General features: G+C 43.7%; 1 pseudogene; it reads left to right on the top strand.

Moving 5' to 3' along the window:
* The first annotated feature begins 8,491 nt into the window (after positions 1–8,491).
* LOC138512955 (valacyclovir hydrolase pseudogene) lies at positions 8,492–10,025 on the top strand (annotated as a pseudogene).
* Positions 10,026–16,608: the final 6,583 nt, after the last annotated feature.

Genomic DNA, 16,608 nt, shown 5'->3' with positions numbered 1-16,608 from the left:
GAAAATACAATTTACTGAGGGTGGACTATGTGTCCCATCTAACCTTTCTGCATGTAAACTGCAAGTTAGCAATCGAGGCAGGAATCCTGCACATAAATAACAGCAGAGCCCCCAAATGTAGACAGTTGCCCTAGGAGTTTGACAGGCTTCTGACTTCTCCCTCGCTCTCTTCCATTCTGCAATCCATAGAATACAGCTGAGTCCCATGAACAAGGTGGTACAGCTGTCACATAGTCACTGACACAACATTCTTCCCTTTGAAGCATGTGCTGCATGAAAAATTATTTTAACATAGTCATCCCTGCTTATCACCTACTTGGCAATAAATGTTTGCATGCATTGTACAACTACTGCCCTTTACAGGTTTGATCAGACCACAGTGTTACGAAGGGCATTCATCTACCACAGTGCTTCGATGTCATCCCAAGTATGCAAATATTAAATAACATAAAATGACATAAATGCATATAGGTGATGAAAATCAAGCCACAGGTTTACCCAGTTCACTCAGAAAGGGTACATAGGGCCCACGTCTGACCCAACCACACTTTCAAACACCATGCTACCAACAGCAATTGCAAACTGTGATATGTAGCACCTTCTGCTCTACATTGAGGTATAGAGGCCAGAAGCACATGGAGCAGAGAGGAAAAAGAGACGCAATGCAAGGCAGGTACCCATTCCCTGGGTCAAACCCTCATCCTGGGAAATAACTGATGTTCATCTGATAACCCTGTACTTGCTGAGCAGGGAGAAAAATTGTGCGGAGCTACTATCCCAGATCCATGAAGACATCCAGAACAGGATCCACATTAGAACTGCCCTATCAGGGGGCATGGCTTGGACTGACGAGAATGGCCGCCTAGCTTTTTTGTGCTCTGCTGTGGTGGAGCTTCAACATCTTTATTTTTCCCCTCTCACCTCATATTTCTCCTCCCTGGCTGCCCGTGTGTCCTTTGCAAGGCTTTTTAAGTATCCAGAGCTGCTGTGGCGAGGATATGGTCGTGCCACAGTCTTCATGTGAAACCTCCGGAGGTTGGGCCTGAAGCCGCGTCACCCCGTTAAGAGTAAAGCCGGTGTCTCCTATCAGCTGAGCGCGTACTGCGGCATTGGAAGCTTTCTGTACGTCTTGCAACATGGCAATAAAGCGATGATGCAAGTGCCTTGATACATTTACAGCAGAGTTCTCCTGGTGTTTTTATGTCTATATTTGCTTTGATTTCGTTTGCTATGTGTAGGAAATCGTTCAAGTCTTTCCATGCGTACTCTGCACAACTTAAAGTAAAGTCACAAACCATGTGGGCAGGCCAAGGTTGTGTATCATACAGCGTACATCTGCGTGACGTCGGAACCAGTATTCTTTTGTACCACGCATGTTTGCTAAAAGATTTGTAATACTTGACTGTGAAACATCATCTTTTTCTTGCACCTTTTGAAGTAGCTGCATAGAAGACATATTTTGAAAATTGGAGCCTGTTTTCAATGTGGGTGCAACTCCGTAACAGAGTTGCTAGTTCACTTTCAAAGAGAAGGTGAGATATGTATTCAACGTTTTGTCTGAATCTGGGGTCTTCAGAATACATTTGTAAAGAGTGGTATTCTAATGCTGTTATTTGTGTGGATCTTTCATCATACCTTCCACTTTTTCCAGCAGGAAAAAGTAGAGGAAAGGCTTGTGCTTCTACACTTTTTTCCCATATGCTGATTGGAGATACTTTGGCTCGCCACATTTGATATGTTTCCATTGTGTCGTCTATGGTGTCTTTGGAGTGCAGTGGGTGAATTGTATAGTGGTCTAAAATATTGGAGGCTGTAGTAGGATCTAGAAGTTCAAATTGGCCAGTTCCTGAGGAGTCCTGAATAATGATTTAGTGGTTTTGTTCAATGGTATTCATTGTTGTCTTTTAGGTATTGCAGGGCTTCCCTAACTTTATGTAATTCCACTTGTTGCTGTCAGTTTTTTTTTGTCTTTTGTAGGTACGCCATTCACTAGGTTTATCAAAGATTGATCTATTGGCCATTGCACTCCAAGAGTGTCTACATTTTCTTTCATCTCTCATGGCAAATAAACTACTTTGCCACAAATGCCTTTCAGTAATTCAGAGGGAGGAAGTTTAGCTTTTTTTGGTTGAAGGCATATTATTGCTTGAAATGGGTGCACTGTTTGGAATATAATGCTCTCATAAAAGTTAAGTTGTTGGAGTGGTTTTGGCAGTGGGAATATTTCCAAATTATTAGTTATAGCCCATGAAGGTATTTGGTTGTTGTCAAGTTTTGCAGTGCAGTATTTGCAAAGTATTGAGGGGTTACTAATTTCGTATTTGTTTCTGCTATAAGATAGAGAGCTAATTGGAACCACTGGGATTCCTCATTGTCTTCTATTTTGTATATTATGTGTAAAGGTTTGGTGGTCTTTTTATAAAAAGTTCTGTGGCAACACTCACAGACTTGGTTTGGTTCTTCAGCAGATGTGCTTTTAAACTTTAGTATTTCTTGTTTGTATGTGTGTAATTGTGGGTTGACATCTGCAAGGTTGTTGCTACTGTTTTCTAAAGGTACTGGATTTTGTAACTGGGTTTCAGTTCCAAAATATTTGCTTTGGATGTGCTCTATTTCTTCAAGTAGTTCTTTGGCTGTACCATGTAGGAGAATGTTATTTAAATGGTCCAGTGCAAAAGCATGACTTTGCACAGTACAGTTTATGAATGAGATTTCGTACAGTTCAATGGTGTGTTGCTAACATTTTGATATGGTGGAAGGTGCTTTTGCAAGAAGGTCCAGAAATGCAGGCTAATGAATGTCCTCGTAGTACTGTGTATTTGCGCACTGGACAGGAGTCTATACTTTGTGATATTTAAATTTTTAATTCATCTTTGCCTTTCACACACTGATTGAGGAACTGGCATAAAGATGTGAAAGATTTTTTGCGCACGTTACACATTGATGTGCACGGCCATTTGTAGACTGGACGTATTGGATCGGTGGAATGGAGAGTTGAATGTAAGTTTGTTGGGGATATTTTTGTGAGCAACGTTTGTTGTTCCATAATGGTATTGTCAACCTTTTCATACCCTCGTCCACTGCTATGTATCGCAATTGGGTTTGTTTGCTTTTGTTTGTATGCTTATTCATTGAAATATGGCTCTGTGCTGGTGGTGTGACTCCACTCACCTGCACAGCTGTTTGCAAAGCTATCTTTGTCAATATTATGTCTGTTGCGAAGTACTTCTTCTAAGTTAGTGATTAGTTTGTTAGTGGTTTTATTCTGTTTAAGACTAATTTACATAATTTCCTTTTGAGAAGGATTTCACTGTCGATGAGAGCTTCCAGGATTAGTTTTCTGTGGTAGGTTTTAAGGGTTGAGTGTGATTTGTTCCCTGTTTTTATAAGGTTCTGAAGGACTTTGTGGTGGAACATTTTTTGTAAAATTCTTTTTTTGGTATGTTTACTTGTGGCCACATCAAGATTTATAAGTGCAGTGTTAGCACTAGTGGTAGTAGCAATCTTCTTACTACATTTCTTTTTTGGTTGCCATTTGATCTGTAAAGTTCTCCAAAAGAAGTTTAGTCCATCAGGAAAAGCATTGTAAGCCAACAGCAATGTGCAGCAATGCTTTGTCCTGGTATTCAAAAACAGAATGAAGAGCAGCTCTGGGGTGTGGCCTTTTATAGGGGTGCTGGGGAACAGCCGTGCATTCTATGGGCACTTCGAACATCAAAGAGAGTTCAAAAAGCTCAAAAAAAGTGTCCATATCGCCTGGGGCATGGTCTGGGACCTGTGCAAGGGTGAAGTTTCATAGTAAAACATCTTGGATTGCTCACAAAAGTAGTATTTTGGTGTCCGGGTGCCCAGGCACTGCTCACGGATGAGGGCCTATGCTGAGCGTGGGTGCGGTCACATGGTGATGCCGCAGATGTCCGCAAATGGGACAGGTGTTCGTACGACACCTATTGCACTGGATTGGTTGTACGCATGTGCATAGATGTTCTACGGACAGGGTTGGGCTCCCCGGACAAATTAAAAGTGTGACACATGTGCGGTGGGCGGTTCCGGACAGGTGCAGTTTTCGTAGGACCCTGAAAGTGGGATACGCATGCATCCAGGTGTCCTCCGAACAGGGCTAGTGTCCCTGAACTAATCAAAGGTGCGTCACAACTTTGCGGACATGCGGACTAACACAGTGTTGTACGGACACCTCCATTTTGATTGCTGACAGCCCGCACATGTTAAGTGTCCGTAGGACAACTATTTCGCAGGATCGATTGTACGCATGCTCATAGGTGTTCTGCGGACAGGGTTAGGCTTCCCAGACTAATTAAAAGTACAACACATGTGCGGTGGACAGTTCCGGACAGGGGCGATGTTCATAGGATCCAGAAGGTGGGATGCGCATGCGTTCAGGTGTCCTACGGACAGGGGTAGGGTCCCTGAACTAATTAAAGGTGCGTCACAACTTTGCAGACATGCAGACTTGCTTGGTGTTCTACAGACACCTCCATTTTGGTTAATTACGGACATTCCAGACAGTCCCGCTGTCCACAGACTCCTAATGGTGGTTTTTAAAAATAAAATGCAGACACATACAGCAACAGTATACATATAACTTTATTTACAGACATATAAATATACAAATTACGAAAGAAAGGGGAAGCAGAAATTGAGACATATACAGGGGAATTGGGGCTAGAGGTTGGGTCTTAGTGGAGGAAGGGATAGAGGTTTCATCGTAACGATTTTGATGATGGGTAATTTGTGGGGATGGTTGGCTGGGACAGGGAGATGGGGTACAGGTGCAGGTGGGGCAGTGACATTTAATTTTCTCCATGATATGTCTTTGTACAAAGTCTTTCAAATCAACAAAAGTGTTCAATAATTGATCACTTTTTTCTTCCAAGTGCACTAGATGATTTTCCACCGTGTCACTTTGTTGTTCTATATGCTTTTGGAGTAGTACATGATGTATTGTTTCTGGGGCATTGCCGTTATTTTCTGTATGTACTTTCAAAGAAAAGAAAATGTGTCCGGTACATGTGAAACAATATGTATTAATTGGCTTACTTTGGAAACTGCACGGTGTACCAATAGTATCACTGTCTTCACTCATTTCATCCAGAGGAACATTTTCTTCAAGCCACTGAAGGGTGCTAGCCATTTCTGTGTAAAAAAAAAAATGATTTTTTAGTGTAGCATACTGAACAAAGTGTGTTGCTGTAGGAATCAATGTAGTGCACTTACCAGTTTGTTGTTCAGTTGTGCTGTTAGTGCTTTGCAGGTGTGCTGTTGACACTTGGTTTGCAGTTTCTGTATGAAGCAGCAGTGAGGTAATTCTGCTGGTGGCATAGGTTATTTTTGTTTTTGGTATGTTCCGTTATGTTGCATATCTTATGGAATTGCACTGTTGGTTTCTTAAGTATAGAGATTGTACACCTAGTTTATTTTTCTTTGTAATTCAGTTACGTGCTGCCCTTTCAACATGTTCAGTGTTTTAGTAAGATGTAAGATACCCCCTGATCTTTTGTGCAGTGTAGATGCTACCCGAGGTCCGCCGACAATCGCATAGTCCACGGACACCGTGCCCATCAGCATAGAGCCAGCGGGTTCAGTATATTGTATGGTACATCTATACAAACTAAGGGTATCCTGATAAAAACCTATGAAATTCAGTGAAAAAACATTTTTAAAGGGATTTTATGGTTCAGTTGCCTTAAGAAAAACCAATCAAATTCAGTGAATAAACTTTTTAAAAGGGACATTCCAGTTACTTTGCACTAATAGCAACTGTTATGGTTACAGGTAAAACCGAACCCCCCCAAAAATTTGGCATTTATGGTAAGCTAAGCAACCATAACTCATGCCACCACTGTGCACTAAGACTAACATCCATACATCAAAGATGACATCACACATGTCAACTTTTTAAGTTTAGCTTTGAGACCAATTTGTTTCTTGAACTCATCATCCCAATCGGTTGTCAGAACCTGGACGACCCCACTTTGTGTTGTCCCATCATTGACACTGCTTTAAGAAGTTATTTCTCATTATTTGAAGATCATTTCTGAAGTTCCTGTAGGCATTTTTTAGAACCAGATCCCGAAGCAACTGTTAACTGTTTACATTTATCAACATCCCCACAAAACCTAAAAAGGGGGGAAACTCCAGAGCTCAGACCTGAAAATGACAGCATGGAGAGCTCAAATGCATTCGAGTTGCAGGACAGCTCCGCAAACCATGATACACCATCTCTCCACTCTAGTCTATACAGAACGCATAGCGTATTGCGGTCGTGTCATGCCCCACATAATGGAGAGAGTGGAGAGGTGAATGCATTTTTGCCATATGGAAATTGGTGATAGGGAAAATAAAAATCAGCGAGAGACTACTCGATGATTCAAAGGATCTAGTTTGGTGTCAAGGTGGCTGCAAAATATCGGCAGAAATTACAAATCTCAATAACATCGACTATATTCTTCTCTCTGAGTGATTTTGCTCCAGGGAGCTAGCCTCTGAGGTAATAAGGATCTGCTGATTGAACTTTCATTTTATTATCTCCTCTGGTGCCTCTGGTGGAGTGACAGGTATGGTGGACATTTATTTCCAGGATATCTTATGTGTTGTGCAAACGTTTTTAGTTTCATGTTCTTCTCTATGGGGCGCCATTCCATTTCAGATTTTAGGACTGGGGAGGTGTGATCATATTTGTTTAGAAAAAAGATTAATCCGACCTCTCTATTACATACCAAATGTAAGGAGTTGTTTTAGGTGGTCTATATAGTTTGTTGCACTAATCCAGTTTGCTTACAATAAAGGCCTGTACTAATTGAATCGTTTGGTCTATGGTGAGTAGAAGGATAACCTTCTTCATGGTGATATGCTTGTGGGGTGTGATTTTCATGAGTGAGTGGATTTGTTGCGTTAAGGGCACGTTTTTGTCAAATATACTGCCAGGTTTTCTGGCTGTCTCATATTTCCTTCTCAGTTTTGCCCCTGATTGAATTGGATGGAACTGCATTACGCTTCCAAAACATACACTCACAGTGACCACTGGTCATTGCTGTAAGTCATGACCAGTTGATATTAGCACTGTGCCCATGGTATGATTATTGGCCATGCACCAGCAATTGCTTTGCTGGGCATGGCATATGGGCAAACTTAAGTGGGCAATATTTGTATTTGTACTGTGCCCATGGCATGTCCACTTTTGGTATGTGCTCTGTGCTCAGGGCACAGACAAAGCTTGGCATGGTTTTAGGTCTGGCCAGTGGGCCAGTAGTCCTCTGGGCATATCATCTAGTCCAAGTGGGCCATATGGGCACAACACCAGGACATGAGCTAACAACAGTGCCCAATGGGCATAGTCATAGGTCATGCACAATGGGATTTGTTGGGATCTGCATTGTTCCTGGCATAAGTCATGACTAACAGGCACTGTTGATATTCAACTGTACCCAGGGTATGATCCAGTGCCATGCTCCAGGAACCTTGTTCGCACAGCAGGCATTGTTGGCAGGCCAACATTGAAGAATATTTGACATATCAATTGTTTTTTATGGTCATGCCAGATTGCAATGTCGGAATATTGACTTCTCCACGTAGAGTTAATATACCAACAGTGCCAGGTGTGCACGATAAATAATAAGTCACGCTCAATTGGAGCATTTGATATGTTCACTGTGCAGGGACAAGGCAAAGGGCCATGCCTAAGGCCTAGTGTTCACTGGGGATGCCCGCAAGGTGTATTTTCATGCATAAGATATTCATGTTGGTTTAGAACATTTATTGTAATTCAATAGATTTTCTTTTCATCTTTTCCAGTGATCTTTTGAATCAACAGATCTACAAACACATGTTTTTCAGCAGTGGAGCCAGCATGAGTATACAGTTGCAAGGACGGGACTAGCAGAAGCTCAGAAGTAGTTCCTCTCTCTTTAACTGATGACTACTGGGAACAAACAGAGAGAATCTAAGCGGAAGATTCAAGTGCAGAAAGGACCAGAAGACAAGCCGTCTACGTGTATCTCACTGACAGTGATAGGAAGTGGGGCTTGAATTGAAAGATCATAATTAGAGCATTAGGGTCAATCTCTCTTTGCTGACAAAGGCCCTCATTACAACTCAGGCGGTAAGGGGTTTACGGCGCCGTAAACAGCGCTGACCCTTACCGTCTGAGTACGAGGTCCCTTAGCGCCATGGCGGACTTAACACCTGCTTTTAGCAGGTGTTAAAATCCATGGCGCTAAGGGACCATGGAGTTAATTACGCCACCGTAATTTACGGTGGCGTAATTAACGCCTTCCCCACTCCCATTATGCCCTATGGGGCAAAAATGGGAATGGGGAAGGGTAAATGGGGATTGGGGACTTACCGCCCCGCCAAGGTCGGAATGGGGCGGTAAGTCCGCCAACCACCATGGCGTAAACATAGTTTATGCCATGGTGGTAAAGTCACGGCCCAGGCGGTAACTTACCGCCTGGGTCGTAATGAGGGCCAAAGTCTCATAGGAGGAAAACATAATTTACCTGTAAGATCTAACATTTGCTCCAAAGACTTTTCTGGACTATTTTCTCAGTGCATTCCTCTGCACCTCCTCACTAGTCCTTTAACCCTCTTCTATTGCTTCCCATGTGTCTATGTCTCTACATCAATCACTAGTAATTCGGAGCAATACCTCACGTCAGGTCTCCATTATTGCACCCCTGTGCCACTAAATAAGCTTCTGTGGAACCTTACCTACTCCATTTTGCCATAACTGGGCCCTTGTGTCAGGTTTCCCTGCCCTTGTATCTCGCGTTCTGCTGCTGTTTATGCAGTTGATGTATCTAATTTGGTACTCACTGGGCATGCTCGAATTGTAAGAAGCTTCCAACAACATTGTCATAATTGTCAACAGAAAGACCTTTTGCATTGATCTTATCTGTTGCGCTAATCACTAGGACACTAGTCCACTGAGCCCATTGGTGCCCTCTGGGCCTCTACGTCACTGTGGAACATGGCTCTGTTGAGGGGAAGCTCTGCCTCATGGGGTTTTGCTAGATCTATGAACACTGCATGGCTGATGCCATTGAAGCCATCAATGTCTTACTTCTCCTCTGTGACCTCTGCCAAAGTTGAAGTGAATGGGGTACACCTACATTATCAGCTCACAGGGCAGGGGAATCATGCCATCCTGCTTCTCCCAGGAGTGATGGGCAGTGGGGAGACAGACTTTGGACCACAACTGAAATTGTTGAATAAAGAGCTCTTCACTGTGGTGGCGTTGGATCCCAGGGGCCAAGGCCGCTCCATTCCCCCGAATCGGGATTTTCCTCCATATTTCTTGTAAGAGGATGTAAAGGATGCTGTGGATCTGATGCAGGCCTTGAAATTCAAGAGGTTCTCTATGCTGGGGTGGAGTGCTGGTGGCACAACAGCCCTCGTAGCAGCCGCAAAATACCCTGATCTAATACACAAAGTGGTTATTTGGGGGTCAATTTCCTATATGACGAATGATGTCATGAAGGGTTTGAAAATAGTCCTTGATACTTCACAATGGGTGATAGCATGAGGAAGCCCTTGGAAAAAATGTATGGCCCTGAGTACTTGTCTAAAGGATTAGATATGTTTAGGAAAGAAATGGCCTGGTTTGCTAAGGGGCCCGATCGTAATTTGTGTCGCGATTTGCTGCCTCTCATTAAGTGCCCGATATTCATAATTCACGGACAGAAAGATAATTTCATACCTCTCCACCATGCAGAATTCATCCATAAGCAGATGAAAGGATCACAACTACATGTAATGCCAGAGGGAACACACAACTTGCATTTGCGCTTTGCAGAAGAATTCAACAGACTAGTTGAGGACTTTTTAAAATGATTACACACTGACAACGAGTATGCCTGTATATGTACATCAAACTATTTATATTTGGAAAACATGTGTAAACTTGACAAAAAAAAATGGAAGGTTTGGATCCTCTTAAAAATGTACTTGTCATGCCAGGTTGCACATCAGAGCTAATAATTAGCAAACACATGTTTTGAAACTAAATTTGCTTAGTGGTATATGCACCTCTCAGTTTTTGATTGTTGACTACAACAGGCCAATTAACAACAGATCTTATTTAACTGCATTCTTCATTCTACTTTTAGTTTCATTTTGCACTTATACTACAAATTAAATTAAAATAAAACCATAAATAATGAACTGTGTCTCTTATTCCAGTTTTTTTCCCATGTTTAGATTCTTCCCATGTTTTACTCCGCCCTTTTCATCCTACTTTATATCTCTCTTGCTGTCTTTATTCCCACCCTCTCATTTTTCAGTTCCCCAATTTTCTATTTACACCTCCTTCCCCGCTGCCCCCGTCTCATTATTTTCGCATTAGTTTTCCCTTTCCCTTTTTTAATCTTTTTTGTGGTTCTCAACTACAATGCAGGTGTTTGCCCCATTCCGTCTTTCCTCCACCTTCCTTGTCCTTTTCTCCTCTTATACTTTTCCCAGAAACAGACGACAGCCGAAGTGTGGAAATCATATGTTGGAGACCACAAAAGAGAATGATTTTACTTCACATGTGCAGTATAAGCAGAATCAAAACTTACCTTCTAATTAACACCCATAGGAAAGGAAAAAAACCTTGCTAAAGTTGACGAAAGCAGAAACACTCAACACATTTGCCTTTTGCACGTCCATTTTGGTGGCGATTTTGATTGAGATTTTAGTTTGAATTAAAACATGCAAAATGCATAAGTAGCAAATGACTCAAGAGCTTTATGGCCCTGATTAATATTCGGTGTAATGACCTCTTTTAATACTGTTAACCTCTTTTAGCATTTTCGCATTGGGTAAGCAAGAAGTAATGGGAATGGTCGGCATAATTCAGAGTTATGCAGACCCTTCAATTATTCCCCATTTGGGGTCCCATAGAACACCATTGGGGCTTCTATATCAATGCATGGATGGCATTATATTGCAACGGAATAACCGATTACTGTGAAAAGAATTGTGCTAAAAATGTTCTTAATACTGTTATCACCACTGTTTTACCGCGCCACGAAAAGCTTAATGAGGTCCTTTAACTTATGAGACTTGTTAGGCCTTCTGTTAAACAGAATTTCAGCTGTGGAAGCAAACTGTGCATTTCTAGTGTCATTATGATTTGTTATTTTGTTTAACTTGATCTGCCTCCCATTATCTCGCATTGATAAGTGTTAGGCAGAATTTCCTGCAGTACCCTTTGGGATCACTACAGGCAATTAAGACTACAAGTGTAAGCACAATTTCACCTTTGGTACAAGCCTCTACTACAGAGTAAAGTGGTAGCGATGGCTGAGCAGCCAGACTTATCTCAAGCAATTTTTCTCATAGGCCTGGGTCAAAGTCAATGGTCAGAGCCTTTGTATAGGATAGCACAGTTCTGGTAGATAACAGTCAAGTCTTTGCCACAGAGTTTAGAAGAATTTGGCTAGTCGAAAAGTTTGACGAATGTTTAGGGAAGGACAAGCCTTTGAAGTTGAGGAAAGTTTCACAAACTTTCTCGATGGCCGAAAATAGTTCCGGATCGCGTTTGCACAGTACCTTGTTAATGAAGAAAGCTGTAGCTGAGGCAGTTGATACTGGCAGTTCGAGCAGATCTCGCCAATCTTGGGCTTCAGACATGGGGACAAGAAGGAGGACATTGGGAGGTTCCTGCACTGTCCAGGGATGAGGCCAAAGGCTGTAGCAAGACGTCGGTTTAAGGTGTGAGTGCCTTAAAGTCCATGAGCTGGTTTCCTTCCCTCTGGCTATCCGGTTTTCAACAGCACTCTGATGAAAATTCGACTAGATGGGGACGGTGTCCAGGTGGCTTGCGAGTTGGTTGTTCCCACAAAACTCAAGGGAAGAAGTTAACCTTGAAGGGCTTCTCTGTCGATTGGAGTTTCAGGCAATTCGAACCTACAGCAGGGCTTCACCGGTCATCAAGGAGTTGCAGCAGTCCTCTTCCTTCAGCTCGTCTTTGGTTCTTTCGTTCCAGTGGTCGACTCTGCTTTCCAAGTCCCAGCGACCTGCTTTTAAACAATTTTCCCCCATTCATTCCAGCCTGGCTGTCACTAACACAGCAGGGTGGCTGTCCTTGCCGGACAGCCAGCCGCCCAATCACGCCAGAGTGCATTCAGGTCTCCTAGGAGACTAAGCGCAGGGAGTTTTGGGCACACCCTGTCCATCCCAGACACTCAGGCGCCAGAGGAGGGCTTCAGCACTGAAGCTGGCCAAACGACAATGAACAAAGGGACCAAACCTGGTTTGGCGCACAGAGAAAAACACAAGAAGGACTCTTCCTAAAAGAAATGGCGAAAAAAGATGACCGGAGTCTGTTTTTGACAGATAGGTCTTGGGCGTCATATTGCAAAACATGGCTGATTCGATTATTAGCTACCGTTGTTAGCGGTTGGGAAAAATCACGGTAGTTGATCTAAACCACTGCCTCCAGCCATTTAAAGTAGGAAAAGTTAACATTTTACTGTTACATGAGTATTTTGACTAAGGGGAAGCTAGGCAACCCTTCCAGCACTCTATAGTAAGATAGTGTGTGCTGGGTCAGTACATTTAAAGAGACTAGTAAAGTCAATTTAACTTTACATTCTCTTGGAAACGGTAGGCAGTCCCAGAGAAGATATTTAAACCTTGGGAAGTCGGAAAGACATCCCTGTGCCACTGCACTGAAGGTGCTGTGTGACACACAGCAAAAGATGAAGCCACTGGAGTTGTTTTAAAACTCCATAACCAAAAAACACAAAAGTAAAACACATTGAAAATGAAAAGTTCAAGCCCCAAAAAATAGCAAAAGAGAGAGCTGGAGGGCTCTAATGTAGAGAGAACTTAGCACTTGTGTGAGAATTCTCCCTAACAACAAGATTTGTTTTTTGATGATTTTATATAATTTCAGTTACTGAAGTCGGGACTAACCATTGATAGGTCAACAGTGCGCTTGGGGTACATTAATATCACTTGAATAACCTATTGTGGTGTGATTTTAAATAATTCTGAATAGCTGCATTCACTGGTGTATTGAAGCTCAACCCCTGCCTCCTAAATGTACAAGCTAGGTGGCCATATACTAATGTGAGTGCGCTTCTTCTCTCGCTATCTATTGAACAACAATTAATAAATCACAAATGTGACATGCTGTGTATTATGACTTGTTAGTGGTGTATAGTCATTATTTATTTATTTATTTATTTATTTATTAACATTTTCTAAAGTGTGCAGCAGCCCTTAGGCATCGTGGAGCTTTTACAGAGAGTCTTGCTGGTTACAGAGGATAAAGAAAGCTTGGTGGTTACATAACAATCAGAGGTTACATTACAGTTTAGAGGTTCCATAGGGTGCAGACAGCTTAGTTACCAGATGTGCTGTGTGGGGGAGCGGAGGAGCTAGTTGAACAGAGTGGTTTTGAGGGATTTGCAAAAGGTGGATAAGGAGGGTTCAGCTCTGAGTGCGTTGGGTAGGGCATTCCAGAGTTTGGGTGATATGTGAGGAAAGCCAATGCCTCCGGCGTTTGGTCTTTTGATAGCGGGAACACAGAGTTGGTTGGCGTGGTGAATTATTTTTGGGTGGGTCGAGCTGTCTCTGGAAATGGATTCTGATAAGTAGGATGGGGCAGTGAAATTGATGCATTTGTGTGTTGGGGTGAAGATCTTAAAGTTGACCCTTTCCTTTACAGGGAGCTAGCGGGCGGCTCACATGGCCTAGGAGATGTGGTCTCTTTTGGGGATGCATAGGGCTGCACAGAGCGCTTTGTTTTGTTCTGTTTGGAGACTGTTGAGGTGTTTAGCTGAGGTGCCTGCAAGGAGAGCTTTTCAGTAATTAAGTTTTGCTCCTATTGTGGCACAGGCGATAGAGAGGCAGTTTTGGGTGTTAAGAAAGGTTTTATGGCATTTATACGTTTGGTAGTTTGGGCAGAGGCAGAGGCAAAAGCGCTAACCTGTCGCGACATTGAGAGGGTCGAGTCAATGTAGACTCCAAGGGTCTTTACTGAGGTGGAGACAGATATGTTAGTGTTCTCAATGGTAAAGTGGTTATATTTCTGGTTGAGTTTGGGCAGTATTTCCCTGGGACCTAAGCGGATAATCTTGGTTTTGTCCCCATTTAAGCAGAGACCATTGACTGCCCTCCAAGTTTGGATGGTAATGTAGATTTGGAGGAGTGCTGCTGCGTCTTCGTATTATGAATTTGGTTGCTCACCAATGAATAATATTAGATGGTCCTCACAGTTGATAATCGTCCAAATGCAGTTATACATCAATTGTGGTTTTCTAATGTACCTAGAATTGCATAGAGAGTCATCAGTGCTCTATCCTGCCTCAAACAAATCAAACAATAAATATATACTTGTGCTGTATTGTCTTATTTATAGTTACCTGGTATGACTACCTCAGTCCTATCGTATTTTTGGGACTGGGTGACCTGTCAGGATTCACCCGTGGTTATTATCAGCGTACCACGTGCAAACGTGGGTGACATTTTCTTTTTTGTCTATATTGACACAATGACTTCAAGCGTAAGCGACACGTAACGTCACCGCTTTATTCTGCATGTAAACTTTGTAGCATTATAATATCAGTGTTGACTGCCTTGTTCGATTCATCTATGGCCGATGTCTCCCCCAGCATAATTCGAGTGAGCACGATGAGCAGGGTGTGTCGCTTATCTCTCAGGCACTCTCTGATGCCTTGATACCAGCCAACAACATCAGTGGATACATATCCACTTCTAAGATTGCCTCTGCTGCTGTCTGCCGACCAGCCCTCACTTTACATCAGGAAGAAGCGCCTGGCTGCTGCAGAGATCAAAGCACAAATCCCAGCCAAGCTGAAGGTGAAGCCGGGCCCTGGACTAAGGCCCGACTCTAAGACCCCTGTCTCTCCCTGTCTACCCCTGGATGTCGCCTCAGAAACAGCCACCTGCATTGAGCCCACCCCCGGTCTCATTCAAAGGCCATCACCGACTCTGAACTCCTAGAGCACACCACTGCTCTCAGGTAAGAGGTACACTTACATCGCCTCCACGTATACTGACTTATACCACCAGCAAGTTGCCTCTAACTCCATAGCCTATCCAGCTGGCCGGACTCCTCGCAGCCCCTTTAACACCCACACATCCCATACTGAGATCCCCTACCCTGCCACCCCCTTCACCAGGCACTCATTCAAAGCCATGTCATCATTCGCTCACCTACCCTGCTACTTAGTACCATTCAATGTGCCCCCACTCCCTGAAACTCTGTCTCGCCACTGCCTCTGCCCACATCGGTATAACTCTGTGCGCCTAGCAGAGCAACTACCAAGCCCATTGATCCCATGTTCACCGTAGTTACATCCATACCCCTGCTACCTCACACGATCAAACACGTTGCCTCAGCAAATACGTACCCCACCACCACCAACCCATACAGACCGGAACCTCACCATTACGGCCCTCGATGCACAACCCTTAAGGCCCTCTGCAACCTTCGGGTTTGTGACACCTGCACCAGTTCGACAATGACCCATTTGCCACCTGCGGCTTCACCGCGCAGTAGCATTGTTAATTGTGCCATTTCTGCAGAATGTATTTCCTGCAACAGTTTAAATGTGTTCCCTTTGCTGCATGCTGGCTCATCACATATTAGCATTGTTAGTTGTGCCATTCCTGCAGAATGTACTGCCCGCAACAGTTTAAATGTGTTCCCTTTGCTGCCTGCTGGCCCATCACATAATAGCATTATTAATTGTGCCATTCCTGCAGAACAGGCTGTCCACAACAGTTTGCTGCCTGTTGGCTCACCACGCAGTAGCATTGCTAACATTGCCTCTACTACAGATAGTTTCACCGCACTAAATCACCAGTTATACCTGAGCCTCAGAACATCTGTACCACAAAGGCCAAGCACACTGTTTCTGATCCATCCTGCTTCCCACTTAACCCTACCCTCCCACCACCCTTGCCATTCCTACCCACCCTGGAATAGATTGGCACACTGTCTCATCAGACAAATTGAATGGCCACCAGACCCGCCACACTCTACACCACCCCTCCAACCGAGATACCACCACCCCTGCTATTCCACACAGTAGTACCAAACCTACCACCAACCTCCCTCAATGATACCATGTCACACCTCTAACATATCACGTGCACCACCCATATCTGTGGGACACCCTGGGATGCACACATCCCCTTGCCTAGGAACTCTCTGACTACTCAGAACCTGCTAAAGACTACCAAACCTGAAAATCACCTCTCCTAGCAGCACAGGTACCACCTCTCTTGCCTGCACAGGCACGGCTAGACTCTTGCAGCTCAGATCCCGCACATCGAATCTCAGACTTCAGCGTCGCCCTTCCCACACTCCTGCTCCTAAGCATCCTCCCTTCTTAAGGCTCAAATCTCCTTTATTACACCAAAACAACTGGTCTGCACCCTCATACACGCTCGCTCCATCTGCGTGCACAGACTTGACATTCATGACCTCCTACTCAACAATGACCTGGACATGCTTGCCATCACAGAAATGTGGTTGCATGAGGTAGCAGGCCCCAGCTTGTCTCTCACCCTCCCCTTGAGTTACTCCATCCTCCGATCCAATAGAGTCAGGAGCCAAAGCGGAGTTGCCAT

This window comes from Ambystoma mexicanum, chromosome 12, assembly GCF_040938575.1.
Source record: "Ambystoma mexicanum isolate Mex_15411 chromosome 12, UKY_AmexF1_1, whole genome shotgun sequence".
In the NCBI taxonomy this organism is placed as follows: domain Eukaryota; kingdom Metazoa; phylum Chordata; class Amphibia; order Caudata; family Ambystomatidae; genus Ambystoma; species Ambystoma mexicanum.
The sequence above is the reverse complement of the archived record's forward strand: the minus strand, read 5'-3'. Positions and strand labels throughout refer to the sequence as shown.